Source organism: Scardinius erythrophthalmus (assembly GCF_964197995.2).
Source record: "Scardinius erythrophthalmus genome assembly, chromosome: 10".
Taxonomy (NCBI): Eukaryota; Metazoa; Chordata; class Actinopteri; order Cypriniformes; family Leuciscidae; genus Scardinius; species Scardinius erythrophthalmus.
Genome location: NC_138230.1, coordinates 9,364,958 through 9,379,361, shown reverse-complemented (window position 1 = coordinate 9,379,361; position 14,404 = coordinate 9,364,958).

Here is a 14,404-nt window from a genome sequence, read left to right as displayed (position 1 = left end):
TTTATGTTGAATTGCCGTAAAGCGATTCGTGTTTCGCGCTCGTTCTCGTTCTCGCTCTCGCTTCTCACGAGACTTCCAATTACTATTTTGCCGGGACGGTAGTCCCCAAGTTGCAAGGTTGGTTTTCCGCCTGGGAACGCTGGGGGGAGCGGGGAAAGTCACCAATATCACCAGAACAGGTTGTTCAACCATCCAAATAATTTCTAGACAGTTGTATTAAGTTAAAAAAGTTACCAAGTTCTCCTTTAACTGGTCGAGGTTGATATGGGATTTAGAAAGTAATTAGTAATAAGTAATTCAATACATTTTAGAGAGAGTAATTAGTACAGTAATCTAATTATACTGTTGAAGATGTAATTAGTAACTAGTAATTACTTTTTAGAATAACATACTCAACACTACTCTCAACCACCCACATTAACTGAGGGGATCCTTGGAACATGTTCTACCCTATAAAGGGTCCATGGCCCCAAAAAGTTTGAAAACCCCTGTTTTACATGAACTATTTTTTTTTTTAATATATATATATATATATATATATATATATATATATATTCTCGAAAGGAATAATATGGTTTTAACACTGACCATCTGTTTCTGCTCTTGAAGGTTTTGGTACCCGAGGGACTCAGAGAAAAGTGAACCTGATAACTGGAGAGTAGACGATCCCAATGGAGAGAACTGTGCTGTTGGGAAAAATTCGTCCAACTATTTCAACAATTGGTTTGATGTTTCGTGTAATTATCTGTATAAGTTTATCTGTGAAAAGAATTTTTAATTTACCTCCTTCAGTGATATGTAATGAAAGAGGTCTATTTTAGAGAAAAGAAAAACATCATGTCTTCTTTTGGATTTTCTTGCTTATTCAGTTAAAATGCTGTAAAATGTGTTGTGTTCTGTGTAATTGCACTAGAGGGCACTAGTGAGTTCAAGTGCGGAGAAGAAAAAGAGAAAAGAAGAGAGGAAGGAAAAGTAGAGTAGTCATGGTTGATATGAGTTTGTGAAGTAGTGTAAAATAAAGAAGTTAATTCATTCTACTCACCTCGTCTCTAAGTTGCTGTTCTAAAGTGAACTGTTTACATATTGCTGAACTAAAATACAACAATTGGCGACGATGGCGAGTCTTCCCACACCTGCTCCGTTTCTGCCATGTGCTTCTCATCCACCGATACCCTTCTGCACGTGGAAAAAAATCTTCGAGAACTACATGCTGGCTATTAACGCGTCAGGAGACTCCTGGACGGCGGCTCAACGACGCGCAGTTCTTTTACATTGCTTGGGGACATAAGGACAACGTATTTTCTACACTTTGCCGAATACGGGTACGACTTATGATGACGCAATGTCCGCGTTGGAAGCGCATTTCATTCCGAAAGTCAACATGGTTGTTGCACGTCACCAGTTCAGACAGAGAGCTCAATGCGCAGATGAAAAGATTGCGCAATACACTTCAGCCTTACGAGAATTGGCAGTTGATTGTGCTTATGGTACAGTAGAGGATGAAATGATTCGGGATCAGCTCATCGAGAAAGCGTACGCTACAACGGTGCGCGAGAAACTTCTACTGGATCAGCCCGCTTCGTTGGAGGCTGCTGTTACTGTTACGTGCCAGATTGAACATGCGTTGCACAACGTGAATCTACTTAGAGATACTGCTCCGGTACAGGCGGTGAGTTCAAAGACTTCTCATTACCAAGCGACTTCACAAGATAGACCTAAAATTAAACCGAGTAAACACACGGCGTCACAGCGTGCTTGCTACAGATGCGGCTCTAATAAGCACTTGGCCAACTCATCTGATTGTCCAGCATCTAAAGCTAAATGCAATTCATGTGGCAAAACAGGACATTTTGCGAAAGTATGCCGTTCGACATCATCCGTTCGCGCAGTTCTGCCCGAAGTACAAATATGCAGTATGAACTGTGAAAAATTTGATGACAGGATTAAGTGTTGTGTGCAGATTTCTACTGACACAGGGCAGTCTATGGAGACCGAGTTTGTTGTGGATACAGGCTCTGTAGTTTCGATTTTGCCAGAGACTGTGTACAGGCATTATTTCAGTACATCTCCACTGTCTGCGCCAAGTGTCCAATTGGTCACGTACATGAGAGGACACATTCCAGTTCTAGGATGTCTTACAGCTAATGTGTCATTGCATGGAGTGTCTGCTACCGTTCCACTATACGTTGTGAAAAACGGATCTGCCTTATTAGGCATGGATGTGCTTAAAGCACTGAAATGTACAATCAACCATGACTGTACTGTTACTGTTTCTACTAATTCTGCTTCAGTCCACAGTGTTGCAAATACTGAGCCCGTGGGGTGTGTGAAAGGCTTCATGCATAAGGCCAAAGCTCGTGATGATGCGGTACCAGTTCAACAAAAACTCTGTCGACTTCCCTTTTCTGTACGTAATGCAGTCTCAGAGGAACTACAATCTCTGCTGAATCAAGGTATTATCGAGCGAATTGATGCTTCTCCCTGGGTTTCGCCAATAGTAGTCAATACAAAAAAAGGAGGAAAAATTCGACTTTGTGTTGATCTTCGTGAACCGAACAAAGCACTACTAGTTGACAAACACCCATTACCCCATATGGAGGAACTATTGAGTGAGTTGAGGGGTGCAGCTATATTTTCGACTATTGATTTAACATGCGCGTACCATCAACTACCCTTACATGCTGACAGCCATGACTTAACTGCCTTCATCACGCATGATGGTCTTTTCAGATTTCGTCTTGTTCCTTACGGACTAGCTTCTGCTCATTCAGCTTTCCAGAAAATGATGGAGACGGTTCTAAAAGGTGTTCCAGGTGTAAGAAACTATTTGGACGATATAATAGTTTACGCCGCTTCACAGATTGAACATGACAAAACCCTTCACACTGTCATTCAGAAATTGGCAGATGCTGGGTTGACACTGAACATGCAGAAATGCACATTCAACAAGACCTCTCTCAAATTCCTGGGTCATGTGATCTCAAAAGAAGGAATCTTACCAGATACTGCTCACATCGAAGCTATAGTCGATGCTCCTACTCCACACGACTTATCTTCTCTTCGTTCGTTCCTTGGATTGATCTCGTGGTACAGTAAATTCTTCCCAAACTTTGCCACGGAGGTGGAACCATTACGTGCTCTTTTGAGAAATGCTCCTGAAACTTTGTTTGAATGGACTGCAGAAGCAGACCGATGCTTTAACAAACTGAAAGCTATACTGGTGGAGAGCCCAGTGCTTGCACTTTTTGACCCTTCTCTTCCTACGATCGTATCAACTGATGCTTCGGACTATGGTCTTGGGGGAGTTCTGACACAACTCCATGCAGATGGTGTAGAACACACTGTCGCTTTTGCTTCACGTACGCTTAGCGCGGCCGAGAGAAAATACTCTACAGTGGAAAAAGAGGCTTTAGCTTGCATGTTCGCTGTAGAGAAATGGCGCCCGTACTTATGGGGTCATCACTTTACGTTACGTACTGACCACAAAGCATTAACTACTTTGCTGGCTACAAAAGGAATTGGACGTGCTGGAATGAGAGTAGCCAGGTGGTCAGCTCGGTTACTGTGTTTTTCGTATGACATTGAATATCGCCCTGGTGCTCAAAACCAGGCCGCAGATTGCTTGTCAAGAATACCCTTACCGGTGACGACTGAGCACATTGAGGAACCAGAAATGGTTGCCGCAGTCCTTGCAGGGTTACATTCAGTATCCATGGAGGATTTCACAAAGGCTTCCGAATCTTGTTCTGAGCTGAGTTTACTTAGAACGCAAATACTGAATGGATGGCCACACAACAAGAAGGATGTAGACCCAGATCTATCATCATTTTTCTTCATTCGGGATGAACTGTCTGTATACAACAGATTGATCATGCGAGGTGAACATCGTGTCGTTGTTCCTGTTTCTCTTCGTTCAACCCCGGTTAAGCTGGCTCACGAAACACACCAAGGTTTGGTCAGAACTAAACAAAGGCTACGTGAACTTTACTGGTGGCCAAAAATGGATGCGTTAGTTCACTCAGTAATTTCAACCTGTCTTACTTGTCAACTGAACGATAAATCTGCAAAGACAGCTCCTGCTCCATTACAGCCTGTAGATTTGCCGGATGGACCTTGGCAAAAACTGGGTCTTGATATCGTCGGACCTTTCGAACATGCTGTATCAGGTTGTCGTTTCGCAATTTCTTTGGTGGACTATTACAGCAAGTGGCCAGAAGTTGCTTTTTCTTCACATCTCACTACTGAGGTTGTTACGTCTTTCTTACACTCTGTGTTTGCACGAGAAGGAAACCCTTTGTTTGTGGTTACAGACAATGGACCTCAGTTTCTTTCTTCAGTTTTTTCGGATTTCCTTTCTGAACGTGGTATCAAACACCTGCGTACAAGTGTGTATCACCCGCAAGGAAATGGTGCAGTTGAACGTTGGAACAGAGTACTGAAAGAGTGTATCTTATCGGCGGAACAAATGAGAAAAGCTTGGAGACCGTCAGTAGTTGAGTTTCTTCAGAGTTACCGTGCTACTCCTCATGCTACTACCGGTGAATCCCCATCTGAACATTTGCATAACCGGAAAATGAGAACGAAGGTAGACATTTTTCCTGTGAGAGAGAAAAGTGACAAATGTGCTGATGTACAAGAGGCTGTCAAAGAAAGACAGGAGAAAAGTAAGAAATACACAGACAGTAAGAGGAGAGCCAAACCTGTTTCTTTCAAGGTCGGGGAACAAGTAAGAGTCAGAAAGCCAGGTCATGTTCCTAAAGGAAGTCCTAAGTATATCTTACCTTTGTCGATTCGTGAAAAGATCGGACCAAGTTCATTCATGCTTAGCGATGGAAAGAAATGGAATGGACTGAGACTGACAAAATTCCCAGATCAAACTGAAAAAACTGTTCAGGGATCCAATCTGCCTGCTCAAAATCACCCAGTCACTCTCAGGAGGAGTGAAAGAGTTGTTAAACCACCAGTGTGGATGAAAGACTTCATAAAGTAGTGAAGTCAAAAGACAACTTGATTGTGAAAAAAAAAAAAAAAAAAAAAAAAGTTGAAACCACATGTACTTGTTCTTTGGTGTTAAGGTACTTGATTGGTATTTAGAATGGTATTTCTAAATAATACTGCTTAGGTTAATCAAGAGGTTTAAATAATGACTTACAGTGCTGCAGAATGTTAAGAAGTGTTACTATAGTATTGCTGATGTCTTAAAACATACGGCCTTATGGGTTAAATACTGAATAAGGGTGTACTCACACTAGGCACGGTTGCCATGAACCGGGCCCGAGTACGATTGTCCCCTCTCCCCACTCCCCCTCTGGCCTGCACTCACATAGGGTTTCAGCATTCGTGCCGGAGCACGCTTACGTCATTATGGTGCGACGGTTTCAGGATAAACAGGAAGAGCGGCGCTCTCACTGAACACAATGGAGTCCATCGCTCTGTTTACTTTGTGGATAACTTTGAGTCGTTTGGTCCATGGTGGTCCACAGCCCTCTCACAGCCTTGCACCTCTGCCGTAGACCAAAGCGACCCTTTCCCCGCCATGTTGGTTTTGGAGCATCGCAAAACCGTGAAGTCACGCATCCTGTTCCGTGCTCCAGCACGGTTAGCGCTCACACTGCATGTGAACCGCGCCCGAGTCCAACTGAACCGTGCTCTGGCCCACCTCTTCCAAGCGGGCCAGGGCCAGTTAATTGAGCCGCGCCCGGGCACGGTTCGGAGCACTCACACTAGTCAAACGAACCGCGCTTTGGTGGTCAAACGCACTCGGGCACGGTTCAAACTGGCTAGTGTGAGTACACCCTAAGTCACCTACTGACTTTATGTAAGGGGGGAATGTTGTGTTCTATGTAATTGCACTAGAGGGCACTAGTGAGTTCAAGTGCGGAGAAGAAAAAGAGAAAAGAAGAGAGGAAGGAAAAGTAGAGTAGTCATGGTTGATATGAGTTTGTGAAGAAGTGCAAAATAAAGAAGTTAATTCATTCTACTCACCTCGTCTCTACGTTGCTGTTCTAAAGTGAACTGTTTACATATTGCTGAACTACAACAAAATGTATACATTTGTTTTTTCTTCTGGATTTTTAAAACCTAGAATCTCTAAACTGTCACAACAACTGCTTTTCTGTAGCTCAAACAGTAAAGCAAGGCGCTAGCAACACAAAGGTCATGGGTTTGATTCCCAGCAAATGCACGAACTGATAAAATGTATTACCTTGAATGCAATGTATGTTGCTTTGGATAAAAGCATCTGCCAAATGCGTAAATGCACAAGCAGCTTTTCATATCCCATCTTGAAGTCATTTTTATGATCTTAAAGGATCAAAATGAAAATTTCCTGATCATTTACTCACCCCAATGCCTTCCAAGATGTTCATGTCTTTCTTTCTTCAGTGGAAAAGAAATTAAAAGATTTTCGAGGAAAACATTTCAGGATTTTTCTCCACACAATGGACTTCAACAGTAACCAAATTGTTGCTTCAAAGGGCTCTGCACGATCCCAGCTGATATATATATGCTAGAGGCTGCAGTCTTTAGCCTCCTTGTTAGAGCGCTTGACTCTCATACCGGAGACCCGGGTTCGAGACCCGCACAAATCACTTCTGATTTGTACAGTGACAGAAATAAGAACAGAACTTACCAACTTTTGAACATGGCTTCTCTGGAGATTCAAATGTGTCACTTCTTCTTCATTATAGCATTTACATTTTGGGGTAAACAAGTGGTGTGACAGTGTCATTATCATGTGTTAATTCATAATCAGTCTCTAAATTAAAATATAATTGTTATCATGAGGGCATGAAACATTTCACCTCTGCTTACTAAGCTTCAGGGCAGCTGTCAGACCTTTTGCACAGGCAAGGCTCTGATCCAAATCCTACTGAGCTGTTTCACTTAATTCGGAACACTTAATGGGCAGCAGCATGTGCAACACAATTAATGCTCACATAGGAGACTTGTAAGGGCAAATTCTAAACTGTGTTTTTGCGCCCTTGCAGGACACTTAAGGAAGGGGATGCCATTTGTTGAATTGTTTCAAACAAAAGTGAATACCTGAATCCCTTCACAAAGTGCTTTTCTAGGGTTGGGCGATAGAACAATAACAATATTACACAATATAATTTTCCTCCATAAAATTCTAACAAAAGTTTGCTAAGTGTTTAATATAATGTTTATGCACATAATGCTGTGAATGTTTTACTGCGAATGTAATGAAGCAGTTCAAATTCTGATAAGCTCTTACCCAGGATTATTGTGATCGAAAGAGACGTTTCTTGGTTCAGTGAGGTTTTGACCGAAAGAGCCTTTGAGGACTGAAATCATTCAGATCTGATTTTGAAGCTATTCAACAGAACAAGAAGAAAAGAAAAGAAAAGAAAAAAAAAAACACTGAAAGGGAACTTTTATTAGGCCACGTGACCACATGTATGCAAAGACTACTCATTGAATTCTATTGATGAGAAGAAATGCCCTCAGTTGCTACGTTTCCATAGTCTGACTACGTCAGACTTCGCTCAATTTCATTTTGCTTCTGTACAGAGTCTGAGATAGTGACCGTTTTCCCCGTTTTCCTCCGGCCTCAAAACAGCCGGCCAATCAACGAACAGAGGGCGGGCTGAGAGCCGTGACGTAGATGCTGATTGTACCGTGGATGCGTAGATTTACTTCACATAATCTGCAAAAGTCGTTCACAGCCATGTTCACTCCGGTATTTCGCTCGATGGTTTTGTTTTCGCATCATACATGTGTTTACAGTGGAAGTTAGATGCGGCTGAGCATGCGCATAACACACGCCATAACCAAACGTCATGTGATTGGCTTAGGGTAACCAATGATTTTAAACTTCAGACAAGCGCCCCCCCCCCCCACACACGAGAAAGAAAGTGCTTTTCAATTATGCCTTGCCAGACTCTGTCTACGAAGCAAAGCGAAGTAGCAGAGTTTGGTATTACCAGGGCTGCGTTCAGCCCCGACAAAACGTTGCACAACGTTTTTTAAACAGAAACGGTGATGCGTTGAACACACTGTTCTGATGACGCAAGAGTTGCAACTATGGCAGCTGAGAAGGCCATTCTTTGTGAAGAATTTTCGGAGCCTGATGAAGTCGGTATAAATATGTGTTTAATACTACAAAATATGCCCGATGTTACAGTTACTGCACTTGCCGCCCAGAACAAAAGAGAACATCCCAATCAAGTGAAGGGATTGCTGAAACTGAAATGGAAGCACACATCTTACCTAATTCAGACTAAAACACACCTTTATTTGTAGTTCATACTGTTTTAATACCCTGTATTTTCTTTCTCATTTTTAGGAAAAGCACTTAATTACCATTGTTTATTTCTATACCAAATGCCATACACTTGTAATGAAGCTAAAAATATAAACAACTACATCATTATGTTGATATCCTATATTTTTACAATAAAACTTACGACAAACATGTCTTCTAATATCCTCAGTTGTTGCGTATACCGAGCTGCATTGAACACACTTGTAAATTACTTTCCTTGAACCAAGCGGCAACCTCCCCGTCTCTCTCTTGAAACCAACACGGAAGTGAGTTAAACTGCAATTCATTGACTGGCCGCTTGAGGCTGGTGTCAAAAGTGAGTCAAATCTGTATCTCCCCCATGTTAAAATTACCAACTTTACAGCAGAAAAAAACATGTTTACAGCCTGGTGTCTGTATGTGGCTTTGGTCTATACAGTTAATTTTGCCCTTCAAAACAACTGTGAGGGGGGTGAATTTTTTTATAGCTCTTCCGTTTAGTTGATTAATATTTAAAGTTCTGCAAGTGTGTGGCCATTTGAGTGACAGGTGGATTGCCGCTGATGTCAATGCTAGACGTTTGTCTGCTGTTACTAGCCGTCACTTCACCTCAGTAAATGTTAGCTGCTGAACTTGCCATTTCTGCCGTGTTTTGTGCTTTTTTTCGGGATTATTCATACAATTTAATACACCCATTACTTCGCCCACGGCTTAGGATTCCGTCGTTGTCGTCGAGTATCATTCGAGAGAGACAAGAGAACAACATCGAGAGAACAACCAGCGCTGTATTTCAGTTGTTTTCCTCTGTGAACATGCACTAATGGATGTCTGACAATTTCGTTTTCAGATTTAAAAACGTCAATAAAGGCTCGTTCGTTCTGCTCTCATGGAACAGATAGATTATAATATGCTTATGTACCGTCAGATGAAATCCTGCAGGCGTCGGCGCTTTCTCCGTCCATGCAATAAATGCACATCCTTGAATGAGCGTGGATTTTCTAGCGCATTTACTTGAACTTCATAGGCAATATATCTATGGTTTAACCCATTTGAGAGGCGGCCAAAATCAGAATTTAAAATGGACTGAATAAGCTCTCTACGAACTTGACCAGATGCCACGCTGACGGACCATAGACTATAAAAAAAGAGTGACTGACATGTATGCACATAAATCACTGTCACACACACACTCTCAGAGTAATATTAAGTTACTGCATAATACATTTTCAAATAGCAGAATAGTACAGAATCACGATACACAGTCTCACTTGTAGCCATGTCTTTTAACTATTATAATATTTCGAAGGGCAAAAATAGGAACTTTTAATTGGCTTTACATCATCAACTGTCACTTTAGCGCGAGGCCCTGTGCAGTCGCAGACTTGGTACTGTCAGTAGCATAACGTTATAGCATTACCTCCCCAGCCTGAGCTAACTCGATCACGTCGAGCAAGGTGGGCGTGATTTCAGATAGCCAGGCTCCTCAGCTCCACTCACGCCCCGCCTCTTTGCCCATTTTCTGTTATCCGGGAGTGACGCAAGGCCAAGATGGCGACAGCCAGCTCCGCCCACTTTAGGCTTCAAAAATGCTCTTCAGAAACCTACGGGTGACATCACGGACACTACGTCCATATTTTTTTACAGTCTATGCCTTGAACCCATTGTGCGAGTTCACTTTAATACTGCGTGCTTTATATACATGTTGCTGCTGATTGGACTGCAGTTCTGACACACCCACCAAACAAGAGAAAACGTATCTCAAACCCCGTTACACACCGGTGCACGCCGTTTCCAGGAAACGTGACGTTCAACTGTAGCAAAACGTTGCGCACCGTTTTGAACTTGAACGTGCCCCAGGCTAATGTTTCCATTACCCTCAATAAAAATCATAGCCAATCAGAAGAGCGTGTGGGCGGGCAGCGGGCTCTCTCGGCAAGCTCGCTGCACTCGATAAGTACGGCTATAAAATACATGCAAAATGATATTCAATCTCACACAGATGCTTTTAACATTAAATTAAGCACATAAACAGTACCTGAGATGATCAAACTTTATGTTGTTGTTCTAGCCGTGACGTCGCAGAGATAGAAACCGTTTCTAAAATAGAATCATTGTGTGTCGCCGTTGCGGCCGGTTGGGACAAAAACTCTGATTTACATGGAAAACACACCTTCTGCATGAGCACTCCTGTGAAGCACACTGTAGAGACTACCCTTATGAAAAAGAAGTATACTTCAAGTTCATTTTATGAAGTATACTTGAGTAATGTTCAAGTATATTTGTAAGTATACATTATGTAGTAAGTATACTAATGTCAATATGTACTAGTAGTAAACTTGTAGTGTACTATTTTAATACTGCTATTCTGCAGTACTAAACTAAACTGGCTAACTGGTAATGAACTAAATTGGCCCACTTTTGGTATATGTTTAAGTGTACTATAAGTGTAACAGTAGTAAACTTTAAATGCACAACTAGTTCATAATTACGTTTCTCATTTGTACTGCAAGTGAACTTATGGGTATACTAGTAGTTTTCTTTTAATGAACTCTCAGTAAACTACTAGTTTAGTAGTTTTATACAAGTTTTCTATAAGTGAACTTAACATTATACTTATAGTTTACTATTTATATATAATTTTAGCACTTGCAGGCCTATACTACTATGTTCAAATGTTATTTTTTTATACTTGAAAAATACCTTTAACTTTACTTTAATTTTAAAAACATTTTATTAGATTCATGCATCCTTTTTTATCAACACTTGAATGTCGGTAAGTTTCATAAATAAAGGCATCATTTTAAACAAAAAAGATGAGAAAATTACATTTTTGTCAAAGACTACGCCTTGATCAGATTCAGAAACGTGATCAAAACACAGATGGAGTAGATCGAGTCCAAAACCCCCAAAGCTTCACAGTCGTTTTTACTTCATGGGTTACGCTTCATTTCATTTGGAAACATTAAGCAGTTTTGATTTACAAGCTGTTTAATGTTTGATGATCACATTATTTTACATTTGAGTGAGCAATCTTCTATCACTTGTTTCAGCTTCTTCTTCTCCTGTGTTTTGATCAGGAGATTCTGTAGTCGAAGATGTGTCATAGCGCCCCCTACCGTATACCAGTGAAAACATGGATAGCTGGAAAATTCAGTCAATTGTGGGGAAAGAGTAAAGTAGAATTAAAGTAAATTCCTATACACTACCAGTGGACTAGCCTAAACAAAAATTCAGATACACAGAATTAGAAACATATCTGTTTTATATCAATATTTTTATCAATATTTTCAAACAATGTAAGTTTCATAAGACTGTATGTGAAAAACTATGTAAAAAAAGTATCTTTAATAGGCTACTCAATCAAAAGAGTTAACACAACTACAAGCCAAGTATACTTTGAATAATTAAACTTTTAATTAAATCTCGATCAAAAGACTGAGTACAAGTATAGGCCAAATATACTTAGACTTTTCTGTCAGTATAAGTCAAGTGTACTAAAGTGCAATTTGAAGTATATTTCTGAGAAGTACATAAAAAGTAGACTGAAAGTATACTTTCTTATTTTTAGTTTAAACAAAGTATACTAATAGCACACTTGAATAAACTTCTTCTTCGTAAGGGTAGCTTTCTCCCGGGTGTGATCTCAGAAGTAAACTGATGTGCCAAAAGACAAAAGGGTCTCTTTTCTTGTTTCACAGGTACACAGTGCTTCACTGCCTGTGTGTCCTTTGCTGCGAGCCCACATATCCCCTATAGTCTGAGGCCGGTAACAATGGTGTGTTTGGACAGAAGACGAGACAGAGTTCAAAAGAATTGTGGGAATAAGAAAGGAATAATTGACGAATACCATTAAATTAATAGGCGGAAAAAAGTCCCTAATTATCTTTACATTATTTTTCAATAATTATTTTTACATTACTTTTCAATAATACAACACCCCTGAGTGAATTATTCCGCTTATACTACAGTTACCACGCCTCAAAACACTGTTCAGATGATGTAGGCTATTTCAAGACATTTGTCAGGTTTTTGTCCTTAAAACGCGCTGTTGCTAATTCCAAAACATCATTTTAGAGCTTAAAACGAAGGCTTGAGCCAACAAATTGAGATCCCAATTCGTTGATATATCAACATGACGTCGAACGCGACCGACTGAAAGGGAAGAAGGGTTACATACATAACCGAGGTGTTATCAAGCATGTATGCATTACCCGTCCTATAGTCACTCAACATTGTTCGGCAGCAGCATATCTACTATAATAGTGAAACTGAAATACTAACTCTTGTAAATAGTTGTAAAAAGTACTATAAGTACAAATGTATAGAACAATTTTATTTTTTTCATTTACAAATCACATGACAAACATAAATAAACAGAACAATTTATTTTATTTCATTTACAAATTATAATTTATACACTAGGGGGCGCTATGACACATCTTCTGAAAGAGGAATTAATCTCCTGATAAAAAGACAAGTGAAGATAAAGCAGAAACAAGTGATAGCATATCTAAATAATGCAACCATCAACATTAAACAGTAAATAAATCAAAACTGCCTGTTGTTCCTGAATGAAATGTCGACCCAGGACGAGCTTTAGGACTGTGGAGTTTTGTGAATGTTGATGGACTCGATTTATTTTACTCCATCTGTGTTTTGATCATCGTTCTGAATCCGATCCAGAGGTAATATTTGACAAAAACATGTTTTTCTCAGCTTTTTGCTCAAAATGTTAAAGGAGGAAGGATGCCCTCCCTTCACCGTCACACTCTGCTGGCACTTTGTATGACTGTATGACTGCTGACCTTTCCTTGCAAAGGAATACATAATCTTTAAAGACAATTGATATTCATGTGTGTCTCTTATTCAGTGATGTAAAATTGTTTGCCACCACACTTCCATAACGCAGAATATTTCTGAGTTAAACTGAATGAAAGGGAGGAATTTTTGCATCTGCAAATGATTTTTTCATTTAGAAAACACTGTTATCCAAAGTTACTTAAAAAATAAGTGACCTAACAAACATTTTATTATAAGAATTAACAATATTTGCAGTACATTATGCCAAGTCTCAAGTATAAACTACATTATAAGATAAAGCAGAAGTTAAATGCAGAGAAGAGAATTATAGGAAGTTCATTTGATTGTGGTTGTGGTTTAGTTTTCTCTTAGAAGAAGTGTGACTTCAGCATTGTTTGAAAGCTGTTTTAATGTTGGCCTTAAATAGTATAATTCTCTGCTCTGAACCATGTGTGTCTTACATCTGATCTCACTATTAAAACTGTTAATTTTTACTCCATCTGTATATTCTTTCCTCTAAAGTTAAAGTGACACACTGGATTGGTCTTAATGATTTGGACACTGAGGGACACTGGGTCTGGGTGAACAACCAGCCACTAAATGATTCAGCAGAGTAAGAGCTTCATTCATGTTTAAACTGCAAGCTGGCACATTCTCATATAACCAGTTTAGAATCAATGAATCAAATATATGATTTGTTTACTTTTTATGTTATCTTCAGTGAGAATTTGATGTAATATTTGTGCACTTCGGTATTATGTTTCAGTATTATTAACTATATTCTAAAATCTATTTTAAAAAAAGTATTTTAAAATTAATTTTGAAGGCTAAAATAACATATTCACACATTAAGTAAGTTTTCAAAAATAAAAACATTAAATGTTACTCAGGAACCTTCTTAAATACAACTTTGGGAATAAGTTAGTATGATAGTCTCAGCAAAAAAAAAAGAAATGTCCCCCCACTTTCAAATGCTTTTTTCCCCCCATCAAATTTCTATATTTCATTTCCAAATAATGAGTCACTGAACAATCCGGAGGGGTCATGCAAGCTTCTTCATAACTACAATTTTTACCAACTTTTTACCTTACTTCTTTCTTCTCTTGAATCCCTTTTAATCCTTTAATTATTCAGATCAATGCACTCACTTCTCTCTTCCAGCTAATTAGGTGCCAAGAGCTATATATCTATAATCAAAAGTTGTAAGTTTCTGCACTTTAAAATTTATTAAGTTGAAGCAGGAGATAAAAACTAATACAAACGTTTTGGCTGTCTAAATATTAGTTGCTAGATCTGTTTTTTCAGACTCATTACTTCATTATTTCCTGTCTGTATAAATGT